Below are 11220 nucleotides of genomic sequence, written 5' to 3' on the forward strand. Positions count from 1 at the left end.
AGGTTGCAAATCACTTAAAGGTCAGAAATCCTACACATCTTTATCATTTCACCACTTCCTGGTTAATCAGGAAATTAAACAAACAATATACTGTATAGTGATAAGGGGGATGGACACTGGGCCATATTTTAAGTAATATACAACATATTTCGATTACTCATTAGATGCTGTCAGATAACAGTTAGTGTCAGCATTTCAGACAAGCTTGATCTCCCACAGGGGAAGTTTAGTTGTTACAGCAGCTTACAATAGAGGCCAAATAAATAAGTGGTAAAGAAAAAAGTGGATAAAAAAAATAGGGGGCAATAAAAGGATAAAAAATGTAAATAGATAGAATACAGGAGCATATATAAACTGTAGCCTATATAACAAGACGAATACTATTTAAGAAAGAAACACTTCTCTCGAGCACGAGCCTTTTGCATTAGCTGTAGATTTTTCTCACTTGTTTTTATAATAAAGTTGTTTTTTTTCTCAGTGCCCCAAAAATGTCACACTGCCTGATATTTCCTCTTTTTTTCACCTCAAAAAAAAAGGTACAGCCAAATTCTTTCTTTAACAAAAGCTAAATTAATATTTTGGCAGGTCCAAGTGTATAAAGAAATAAGTTATCTGACAGATTTCTTGAGCTTAATCTCAAAGTTATGCAATGTAAAACATTTTGGAAGAGTTTATTACTTCTCATAGTACATTTTGTTTCAGGAGTCATATGAGTGGTGTTTCCTGGTCTGATTTATGAAATCACTACACCTAGGATGTGAAAATCCCACTGTGGCACCACCGAGTGAACATCAGGTTGAAGTTATTTTGCATTGCTAAAGAGGAAGTGTTTAATTAATTAATGATAAATGGGATGTTCAAATACATTACACTTTATATTTTTTCATCGCGTGTGCTTAAAGATATGTCAGTTTAGGTTGATAAGTGTTATAAGGGTCCTCTGGAAGTGGATTACCAAAAACCTTTTTGTGAGAGTGAGTACTGCACACCAAGAAAACCAAGAAACTTGAGATCGCCACGTGTGCTGGTCGGCTTTGTGAATCCTTCACAAACTTCCTTACTGGCTTACGATTGTTTATACTATATTTTACATCAAGTTTTTTCCACTTTATTTCTACTTCGGGCCTCATAAAAAAGCTATTATATGCTATTAAAATATGTGAATTGTAGAACATATAAGAATAAAACTGACCAATCACTGATAGAAACTCTGACATTTTTTTTATTTTTCTTCTTTGTACTTATTGAATCAGAAAAAAAGAAAACAGAGAAAAGAAACCAGCAGGAGGAGTCCAATGGAAACAGTGGGTCTAACGCTGGAACCAAAGGGGAAGATAGAGAGGCCAGGTGGTATGAGGCCGGACCCAGAGGATGTTTCACTGTTACACGAGTCCTCCTTGCAGCATTGTATGGGGGTTATACATCCAACTTCGGCCATGCAGCCCTTGGTGACCACACCTGCAAGACAGGATGGAAACCCTCAGTTTCAACAACAGCAAAAGCCACCAGGCCTTTAGTGCAGAATATAAATGATCCAAAGTGTTACAAGTTAACTGATAGTACTGCTGGGGTGGAAGAAAAATGTACCAAATATGTTGTTGGAGAAACAACGGTCAAGTCCGGGAGGACAGTCTAAGGCAATAGCGCAGGGTTGGCCCGGTCCACAGGTGTAGCACTTCAGTCCGCATGCTATACAGAAATACAGAAAACTATCACACCTGGTTGAAGGTACTCCGGTGTAATTGTTAAATGTTTTATAATTTGTCCCAAAAACTCAACTTTTTTTAGGAAATGTTACATGCAACCACAGAAGATTTAAAAGTGAGAACAAGAAACAAAAAACTCCAATGAGCTCTATCACACTACTTAATTTTTTTGTGTTGCAGTGTCAAGTCAGAGTACATGAAGCATAAGTATTCTTCATAGTAATTTCCCCCCTGGGGATCAATAAAGGATTATCTTAAAGTAGTTCTTACCTAAATCTATATCTATGGGTTTATTTAATAATATCCTATGAAATAATGTATACGGTTTTTGTTTGTTTGTTTGTTTGTTTGTTTGCTTGTTATTTGTTAAGTTTCTTAATGTATTATCATTATTTATTAACTATCCTTGTTTCTTTATGTTTTGTATAGGTTTTTATGTATTTTCTCTTTTTTGTTAAATAATTCCTAAAAATGCAAATAAAAAAAAATAAAAGAAGTAGTTCTTACCTGCGGACAGAGTCACAAACAGGACCAGAGCTCTGTATAGCTGCATCATGAACCGAGACTAAACTAGACTTTTTATCAACCCTGTAAGAGGGGAACCAAAACTGAGGAGGTCAACCCCTCCTAAGTCTTATATACTCAGACCTCTCTGTGTTCTTCACAAACATAACCTATACATTTCCTCGGATAGTCCCCTCCCAAAGGAGGGAAAGTCAGTCAATAATACATAGGAACTAAACATGACATGGTGAAAAGCATCTTTAGGAGCAGATTAAATATCTCCCCTGATTTCTACATCACCATCTCACAATTCACATTGATTCTCCAGCGCGTGATGATAAAATGCGTTTTTACACATTATCTGTATTGTCTGCCGGAAAGACAAATGAGTGGTTCTAATCCATATTTTCTATGACCTAGTTTTAACAGCCAGGGGCAATATTATTTGGTGGGGTCATAGGTTACATTTTCAGGACTGAAACTTTGACACTCCGTGAACTCTGTCCCAGTCTTTATTTGATTGACAAAGGTTGACACTCCTGCAGCCTCAGCCCAAACCGGTTTCTCTTATTGGCCTTGAAAAACAGCGCTCTAAAGGCTTGAAGGGATGAACACCGAAGGCAAAATTAAAGCCCAGAAGATGTTTATCATTGTACACATGCACATGAAAAACAAACCAAAACCAACTGGGTTTATTGATCTTACATATAACTTATGTAGTGTTAATGTTGAACTTAATAAAATATCAAATTTTAAATGTGTTATATTATAAAAGCTAAAACTGATAACTCTAAACATTATTAGATTAATTATTTTAAACAATTAGTTCCAACCAAGTGATCTGATTGGATAAGAGGCATGCCATGAGTGCTGATATCGAGTACAACAGCACTGGGACTTTTCACTCTGTGTATCACTACGCCTCAGGCGTTCTGAATGCTGTTAATTTACATTACAGCAGGCCGAAGCTGATACCTCTGAATCACACAGCCGAATTTCACAGGTTGATAAATTAAGACAAACAGATAAATGTACAAGATAAAAAAAACAGCTGATCAGCTGAGTGCAGGAGAATGTTTGGGTTGCCGGACAACAAAAGTCCAGTTTCAGTTAAGCTGTGGAACTAGTTGGTGGTTCCTGCGGCCTCGTTCCTACGACCTAATCACAGCCGTGATGTGATTCAGTACAACATCACTCCCTCTCGTGTGATACTGCTTAAATCTGAATGCCACTTGTAACCGTGGCTATAGGAGGGTTAATATTGCTAACATGTCAGGGTGCTAACTGCTAGTCTACATAAAAACCATCAATGGGTTTTGATCTGAAAGCGTTCTTTGGCATCACGAGGTAACTTGGAGTTCTTTTTCTATAGTTTTCTATGAACTACTGTGCTGTATGTGTCTCTGACTCTTTGTGACACATTTTGCTTATCCTGTTTACACCATATACGTTAGAACTCTGTGCAACAAGCTACCGCTGCACTGTGTGTAAATAAAAACCACATTGACACTTTCTAGAAAGTTAAACTATTTTTTTTCTGTTGTATGCTATAAATGATACCTTGTAATCCATCCGACTCTGCTATCATGTGTTGAGAGCACACTCTGTCCTTTCAGTTTAAATATATGCACTCTGTAATTCCAACTTTTTACTAAGAGACAGTTTGTGCATCTGGCCTAATGCAGTCGGACCAACTGTCCTTAATACCGGGAACAATATAACCGGAAGAAATGGGAATAAGTCAGATTAAAGAAAAGAAAATTCTGAGCAAAAGTTGGAGTCCAAATCCCTTCCATCAGGGATACCATGAGTGACTTTGCTCCGGCCCAAGGCCTGAAGGAAGTCTACGCTCAGCCAGAGTGAAAGTCTCTGACACCAAAGCCTCCCCTGCAAAATAGGGTAGAGACGAGGTTGCCTCAAGGCCAACGACTGTTTTCTGGGTCTTATTATGAAAAAGTTCTCCTTCATGAGGAAGAGTGTATAATAGAAGTATCACTATGGCAGAGAGAAGCCAGGACAAACATATTGTCAGGGCCGTAGGTAATGCAAGAGTTTATTCTGGGACAGTTCCCGCTGTTTAAGGTGTTGGGGTTGTATTAATTGGAACAAATTAAAAGGACAGTTAGAGAAGTAAGATGTAAAATGTAAAAGAGAAACATAGTAGTAGGAATCTGAACCTTTTAAGCATGTTTGTTGGAACAGGGACGGAAAAGGGACAGAAGAAGTCAGGCAGGGAAAGGAATTTCTAATGGGGTGTCTCAGTGTCTCAAAGCAGGTCCTGATGCAACGCCTCGACAACCTCAGTGCTTCTGCTCCAGACGATCCACTGCCAACTACGTCGCCACAGATAAACCCACTACGAGCATGGCTACTTCTGCTCTGGGGTCAACCCCAAGCTCTCGCAGGCACACAACAGAAAGAAACAAGTCGAAGTTTAGCGACTATGGGCTAAAGATTCAAACACCCTGAGGGCATGACTGTTCAGGGTCGCTGGGGGGCTGGAGCTGATCCCGACTGTTATTGGGCGAGAGGCGGGGTTACTCCCAGCACTGATTGGCAATCAATTACAGGACTGACGCATAGATACAGACAAGGGATGCTTCCCAAGTCTCTTATTTGATATACCGCAGAGAGGAAGAAGCGGACCTTAAAACAGACTTTACAGGGCGCCTTGAAACCGACTATAAACAACGTCAGTATAATGAGTTGGTATTTGACAAGCTATGATCGTTTAGAATGAAATATTGATCATAGCTTGTCGTAAAATATATAAAATGCAGTGAATAACTGCAGATTTGGTTTGTTTTCTGAGTCAACATCTGAGTGAAAATAAGTAAGTCTAAAATTCAAAAGCAGCAAAAACAGATTCATTTCTATTAAATTTTATCTAAAAAAATACCTCTTGTCATGATCAGTTATCCCCTGCTTTATTACGGATGAATTAATTAATTCATAGGGAGCAGGAGAGTCTCTCTGTCAGCAGGTAACACTACGTGTGAGAGTGATCATCAGTGAGGTCGGGTTTGATCAGCATGATGTGATTTCTATTTATCCTGACACTTTTAGCCTAATAAATCATTTTCATAGTTCATGAACAGACAGTATTTGGGCTTATTAAATAATTAATTCAGATCAGATGATCAGTGATCAAAAATGTAAATAATGAACAAATAATATAAAGACATAGTGCTGTAAGAAATGTCCGTCTGGCTCTGCAGCAGGAACACAGACTGCAGCCTGTTCTTCATGTGCAGGTGTTTGTTACACAGGTAACAGGTTACAGAGAGGAAACACTGTTACTGTGTGTTTCATTAGAATTAATACAGACACAAACAGCTGTTAAAGCAGACTGACAGCTGATCCAGCGGTGATCGGCTGACGCGATCATCACAAACCGACGTCGCAGCACGTGACGCTTCATCGGAAAGGACGTCTCATGTCTCTTAAAAAACATTCCCTCGTTTCCTCTCTCCTCTCTTGGTTTCCTCGCGTCTCTCCATGCATCTCTGGTGGGAGGGACTAAGACGCAAGTGAAGGAAGCGTGGATGCAATTTAAGAGACATGAGAAGCAGCCTAGGTTTTTCAGCCTCTTGTCAGTCGGTGTGTGTGACCTGTGACCTCTGACCATAGCTCCTTCAGCACTCCTAGTGTCCACTTGAGAGTTTTTCCTCACTGGGCCCCTGTTGGCCTTAAGGGCAGAATCATAGGTCATACGCTGTCGAGGTTCTGGGTGAGACCTGTCTGATAAAATAATGTCATTGTTGATGTGAAATATTATTAATTCATTCATCACTCATTTATCAACTCATCACGCGTTTACTTCAGCCACTTTGGGGTGTATTCACTGATTTTTCATGAGTATGGCCAAATAGGGAATTGTTGCTTCATTTAATCATTTCATTCTCTTCATATCAGCGACATATGAACTCTATCTCTGAACTGTTCACCACAGCTGCTTCGACCTTTATTACACATTTTGCTTTTCCTGTTTAAACCATTTGGCTGTCCTACAACTGCTGTAGACAGGAAATGAATAACCACACTGGCAGTTTCTGAACAGGCTCCGGCCTCGACGCACGTAGCCCGGGGTTTGAGCCGCACGTCGTCCCCACTCTGTCTTCACATGGTCCCGACTCTATCCACTGTCCTATCAAATAAAGGCAGAGGCCAAAAAATATAATCTTAAAAATATTTTCATCATCTTCAGGACAAATTCACTTGAGGCTGTGTCGCAAAAGCCGTTCAGCATTTACTTTCCCCCGAATGCATCAGAAATGACCTCTGACCTCCATTCAACAAACAAGTATTTTAAAAGTCTTAGCTGGAAGTCCTCAGCGCTAACTGCTGGCTACACTGGAGGGCCTGAAAAGTTCGCTGTCAGCCCAGAGGTTATATCATCAGACTTTAGCTGATGGGAGCTGATTCTAGTTCTGAGATTGTTTGATGAATAACTCTGTTGTTTTTGTTTCACCAACCACTGCTGGGTAATGGAAAGCATGTAACTTACTCTGCACTGCTTGCGCTTTTTTAATGTTGCCACTATAACCGTTTGTAATAAAGCTAATGCAAGGGCTTTAATCAGTTAGCTCACTCGCTATTGTGTTAACTGACTCAATGATCTGCACTATTTTATGTCTCAAATCTCCTTTGTGTACTTGCCTGATTTACTTTTTAAAGAGCATTTTTTAGTGGAGACTTCAGCATTAAATTGCCAACATGTTCTTTACTGTAATTATTGTCCACACAAGTTAGGGTTACTGATGAAAACTGATGTGTGTGGATGTGTGTGTGTGTGTGTGTGTGTGAATGTGACGTGGTGTAAATGCAGCTTTGAGTGGTTGGAAGACTGGAAAAGCACTTTATAAGTACAGTCCATTAACCATTTAAAAAGTCTTGGATACTGTTTAAGTCACATAAAAAGTATTACGATCAATATTGGCATCAGAATATACAGTTAATACTCAGAAGGTACCGTTTCTTTCTGACTTAAGACAGAAAGTAAACTGTGTGTCTTTTCTGTCGCAGTAAAGGTTTCTTTTGGTTTGTTTACCACATCCTGTACAACGTGGTTGGGAGAGTGAGTTGGGGGAGTCTCATTCTGAAAAATAACTAAACCAAACTGTTTCTACACAGACCTCTATGTACAGGGATTCAATTCGAAGGCCACAAGCATTTAAACTAATTAAATGACCACAGAAAACAATAACGAGACAAGTTTCTAACCTCAGATCAAGTCTACCTCCACCTTATTACCAAAAACGTGTGCCTTTCCAATTATTCTCCTAAACTTCCCATACTACCCAGTTAAACGATGGAGACTTCCGCTCCAAATGGACGGTCGTTTGCCCACACTCCACGTTGAAGAAGAGCACTGAAACAGTGACAGGAGTCACAGGACATCAATCACACGTGAAGTCGAGGCAACCAAACAAAAAACAGCGGGACCAGTTTACTCCTCACAGTGTTCTAACGGTAAACGAGGGTCCCACATCGGACGCTCTCTGTCCGCACACAATCATATGCAGTTCTGTTACGCAATGTAAACAATCATATTGTGTATCTCCATATGTCCCTGCTGTAAGTTAATTGATTGTCTCTGTTTATAAAGCTTACAAAAAGGTGCAGATGTCATTTGGTAACGATCGATCGATCGTTTTGATCGCTATGTCATTAATAGTGCCCCCCGTGCACACGCGGCTCACGTGCTGTGAGAACTGAATTGCGAGAGAAAATATTTAACTTTTGTGACTTAAACAGACTGCTGAGGAAGACAGTCAACACAGCAGACAGAAAGAGGGGGGCGGGGCCAGAAGCTATGCAGAGAGCAGAGGCGCAGGTGTGTTGGGGGGACTGAAGCAAAGCAAGTCATCAGATTAAAGTAGTTTGTGAATTAAAACTAAATAAGGTGAAGAAGGTGAAGTTTATTTGTTTTGAAGTGATACAAATTTGTCTCATCTTATCAATTCAGATTTTCAGATTCAAAATGTCTTAAAATTTGAAGGCAGCCCTGACACTAACTTAGACAACTAGTTTTTTTGTTGCAGTGTACCTAACCAAAAGGTTAGCTAAATAGTCCACCTACAGTAGTGCTTACTGATTAGAGACTAGTGCACACAGTTTTGTGTTTAAATGTTAAATATTTAGATTTCCTATGTTCACCTTCATGACATATTTGTGAGTATCCTCATGTCGGCCTTTTTATAATTTATGATTATCTTTAATTGTTTGAGACATTATTTTAAAATATATGTATAAATCTAGATTCACACACAGTATGGTGCCAGTATAACAGAGAGTGAATTAACCAGCTGTGCTTTCAGACCACCACTGATACTTTAAATGTGTTAAAATGAATTGATGGTGTTAAAGTGTGTTGCTAATGTTGCTCTGATCAGTCTCTGAAGGCTTTGAGTCACTGAATAAAACAGATGTATTGTTGCACAAATCAACAAACATTTTGTTAAAAAATATGTTGCAATGTTTCTCATCTCTCCCAAACTCTATTATTTTCCTACCGTGGTCATATTGGTCTGATCAGTACAGCAGCAACTCTGCAGCTGGCTCTGAGCCCTCCATCTCAATCTTAGAGAAAGTCACCACCTTGTGGCAACATTCGGTATTACAGCTGACCTTAGATACTCTGGTGTTTTTAAGTGTTTCCAAGTAACTGTTGGAAGTCTGGGAACTTTCTATTGACGCGAGCATCAGAGTCTCTCAACCCGTATATCACTGACTCCTACAGACAAACTCTGACGACACAGGGGAGGTAAAGAGAGGATTACTAAACTGATTGTCTCAGCACATCTCAAGGCCGCAGAGCTGAGAGGCCTCACAAAGAGGGCTTACTACCTGCACCAACATCTGTAATGAACTTTTTCTTTTTTTATTTATTATGGAAAAAAAATATAATAATAATAATTTTCTCAAGTTGGAGCAAAGACGATAACTCCTGTATCCATCTCCTGAAAGGTGGGGCTCTAATAAGTCTGCGTGCTATGAGGCTGCTTAATTCTATTGCTTTCTTTTGTGCATTTGTGGTATGAATTTCCACAGAAAATATTCCAAATACAGAGGGTTGGGCTCAAGGGATATATTACATAGAACAGAAAGGCAGTCAAATACGCAAGACCAGAAATTGACCATGGAGGGACAAGACCAAAACATGTGGCCTAACAAGACTGGGTCATCGCATCTAGGACAGTTAGGGTTAACAGAGGGATATATTTAATCATTGGAGTAATGAATTGTGTGAAACACCTTGAAGTGAATTAACCTATGTCTTATACAAATAGAAGAAGTAGTGGAGATGCAATTCACCCAGACATCCTCAGGGAATAACCATTTCTCGATCCCGTTCCCAGGCCTCCTGCATTTTAGTCCTAGCTGGTGGATCAATATTTTGGATGATATTATATGAAGAACCTTTATTTGGAGGTTTGGAGGTAGGTAGGGAAGTGCTTGGAAGCAAAGCTGCGAGCCTGTAGGTATAATTATTATATTCAAAAGACATAAATGTCATGCCTGCCCGTTAGGTTAAGTTTTCTTTTATTTTTTCCTCATGTGTCTTGTCTGGTACTTCCTGTTTTATTTTGAAATCACTCACCCCGTCTCTGTTTCAGGTCTGTGTCCTGCCCTTCCCCCGTCGTGTGCTCACCTGCTCCTGATTGTGCTCTCCCCAGCTGTGTCTCATCACCCTCATTACCTCATGTATTTTACCCCCTGTCTTCCCCTGTCTCGTTGCCAGTTCATTTGTACCCTTGTGTCGCGTTCCAGCATTTTGTTCCTAGCTCTAGTTTTTGACCTCTGTTTTGGACCCTGTTTGCCTTTTACCTTGCCATTTTGCCTCACGTTTTTTGGATACCTTCGCCTGATTCTGACTGCCCTTTGTGTACCGAACCTTTGCCTGGAATTAAATCATTCTGTAATCTGTCCTCTGGTCTGAGTTTGCTATTGAGTCCTTCATTCTTGGTCCCCGGTTCATGACAATAAATGACTTTTCGTCAAATAGGTCTTGAAAGAAAACTAATCTGTGTTGATGCCAACCTGCAAAATTTATATAGATTTGTGAGGGTATAAAAATATGAGTAAGAGCCAAGGGAGAGAAGCCATTCATCAAGTTCAAACTGAAATGTTTGCCAAATTGTGTCCAGATTTTGACACAGTGATCCAGTGATTTCAATGGAATTGAACACAACAGGATCAGAAAAAATCTTGACATTGGTACATGCTGATAATAGAGAAATGGGGGAAATTGATGCATGTGAGGTGCGCTCCATTGTTACCCAGACTGGGCCCTCTTTATCAGTGAAAGCTGTCACCCAATGTGACAGCTTGGAAATATTTGCTGCCCAGTAATAACGGAGAAAATTAGGTTTATTGTGTATTCTATCTCATAGACACACTCTCATGGCTCACTGGGACGACACACATGCTGCTTTTGCCTTCACTTTTTGCATCATTGCATGCAAATTGTACTCTGGCATTGTCTTTAGGAAGTGCCTATTTCAATTTCCTTAAGCAAATTTGGCGTTAAGCAAAAAGTGATTTTCAGATGATTTCTTAAAGTAGGCCTGATGTCCAGATATTAGAAATGTTAAAAAAGCGTGTAACCTGAAATAGGATCAGAAGAACTCGTGTGTCTTGCTAACAGCTCTCCATGCTTCTCTCAACCTTCAGTTTTAGGTCTTTCCAAATATGTCTTCTTCATTCGAGGGGTTGATGCCTGTAATGAACTTTGGGTTAACTAGGGACATCTCATCCGCAATGAACTTTCGCTCGACTAGGGACAGTTCACACATCTCAACACAATGGGTGGGTGCTAACACTCAATGCAACACCTACATCCTAAAGTGTTACAGCTAAATATCAGAGCTGTAACACTAGTTCTCTCTTTTCTATATATATATATATATATATATATATGTGTGCGTGTATTTGTTCATAATTAAGCAATGTTTATTCCTTCATATGCATGTTACTGTTTTTATTCCATAAACAGTTTCATCCCAAA

The sequence above is a fragment of the Semicossyphus pulcher genome, unplaced genomic scaffold (genome assembly GCF_022749685.1).
Source record: "Semicossyphus pulcher isolate SPU_LCO1_2020_fin unplaced genomic scaffold, fSemPul1.0.p SCAF_6, whole genome shotgun sequence".
In the NCBI taxonomy this organism is placed as follows: Eukaryota; Metazoa; Chordata; class Actinopteri; order Labriformes; family Labridae; genus Semicossyphus; species Semicossyphus pulcher.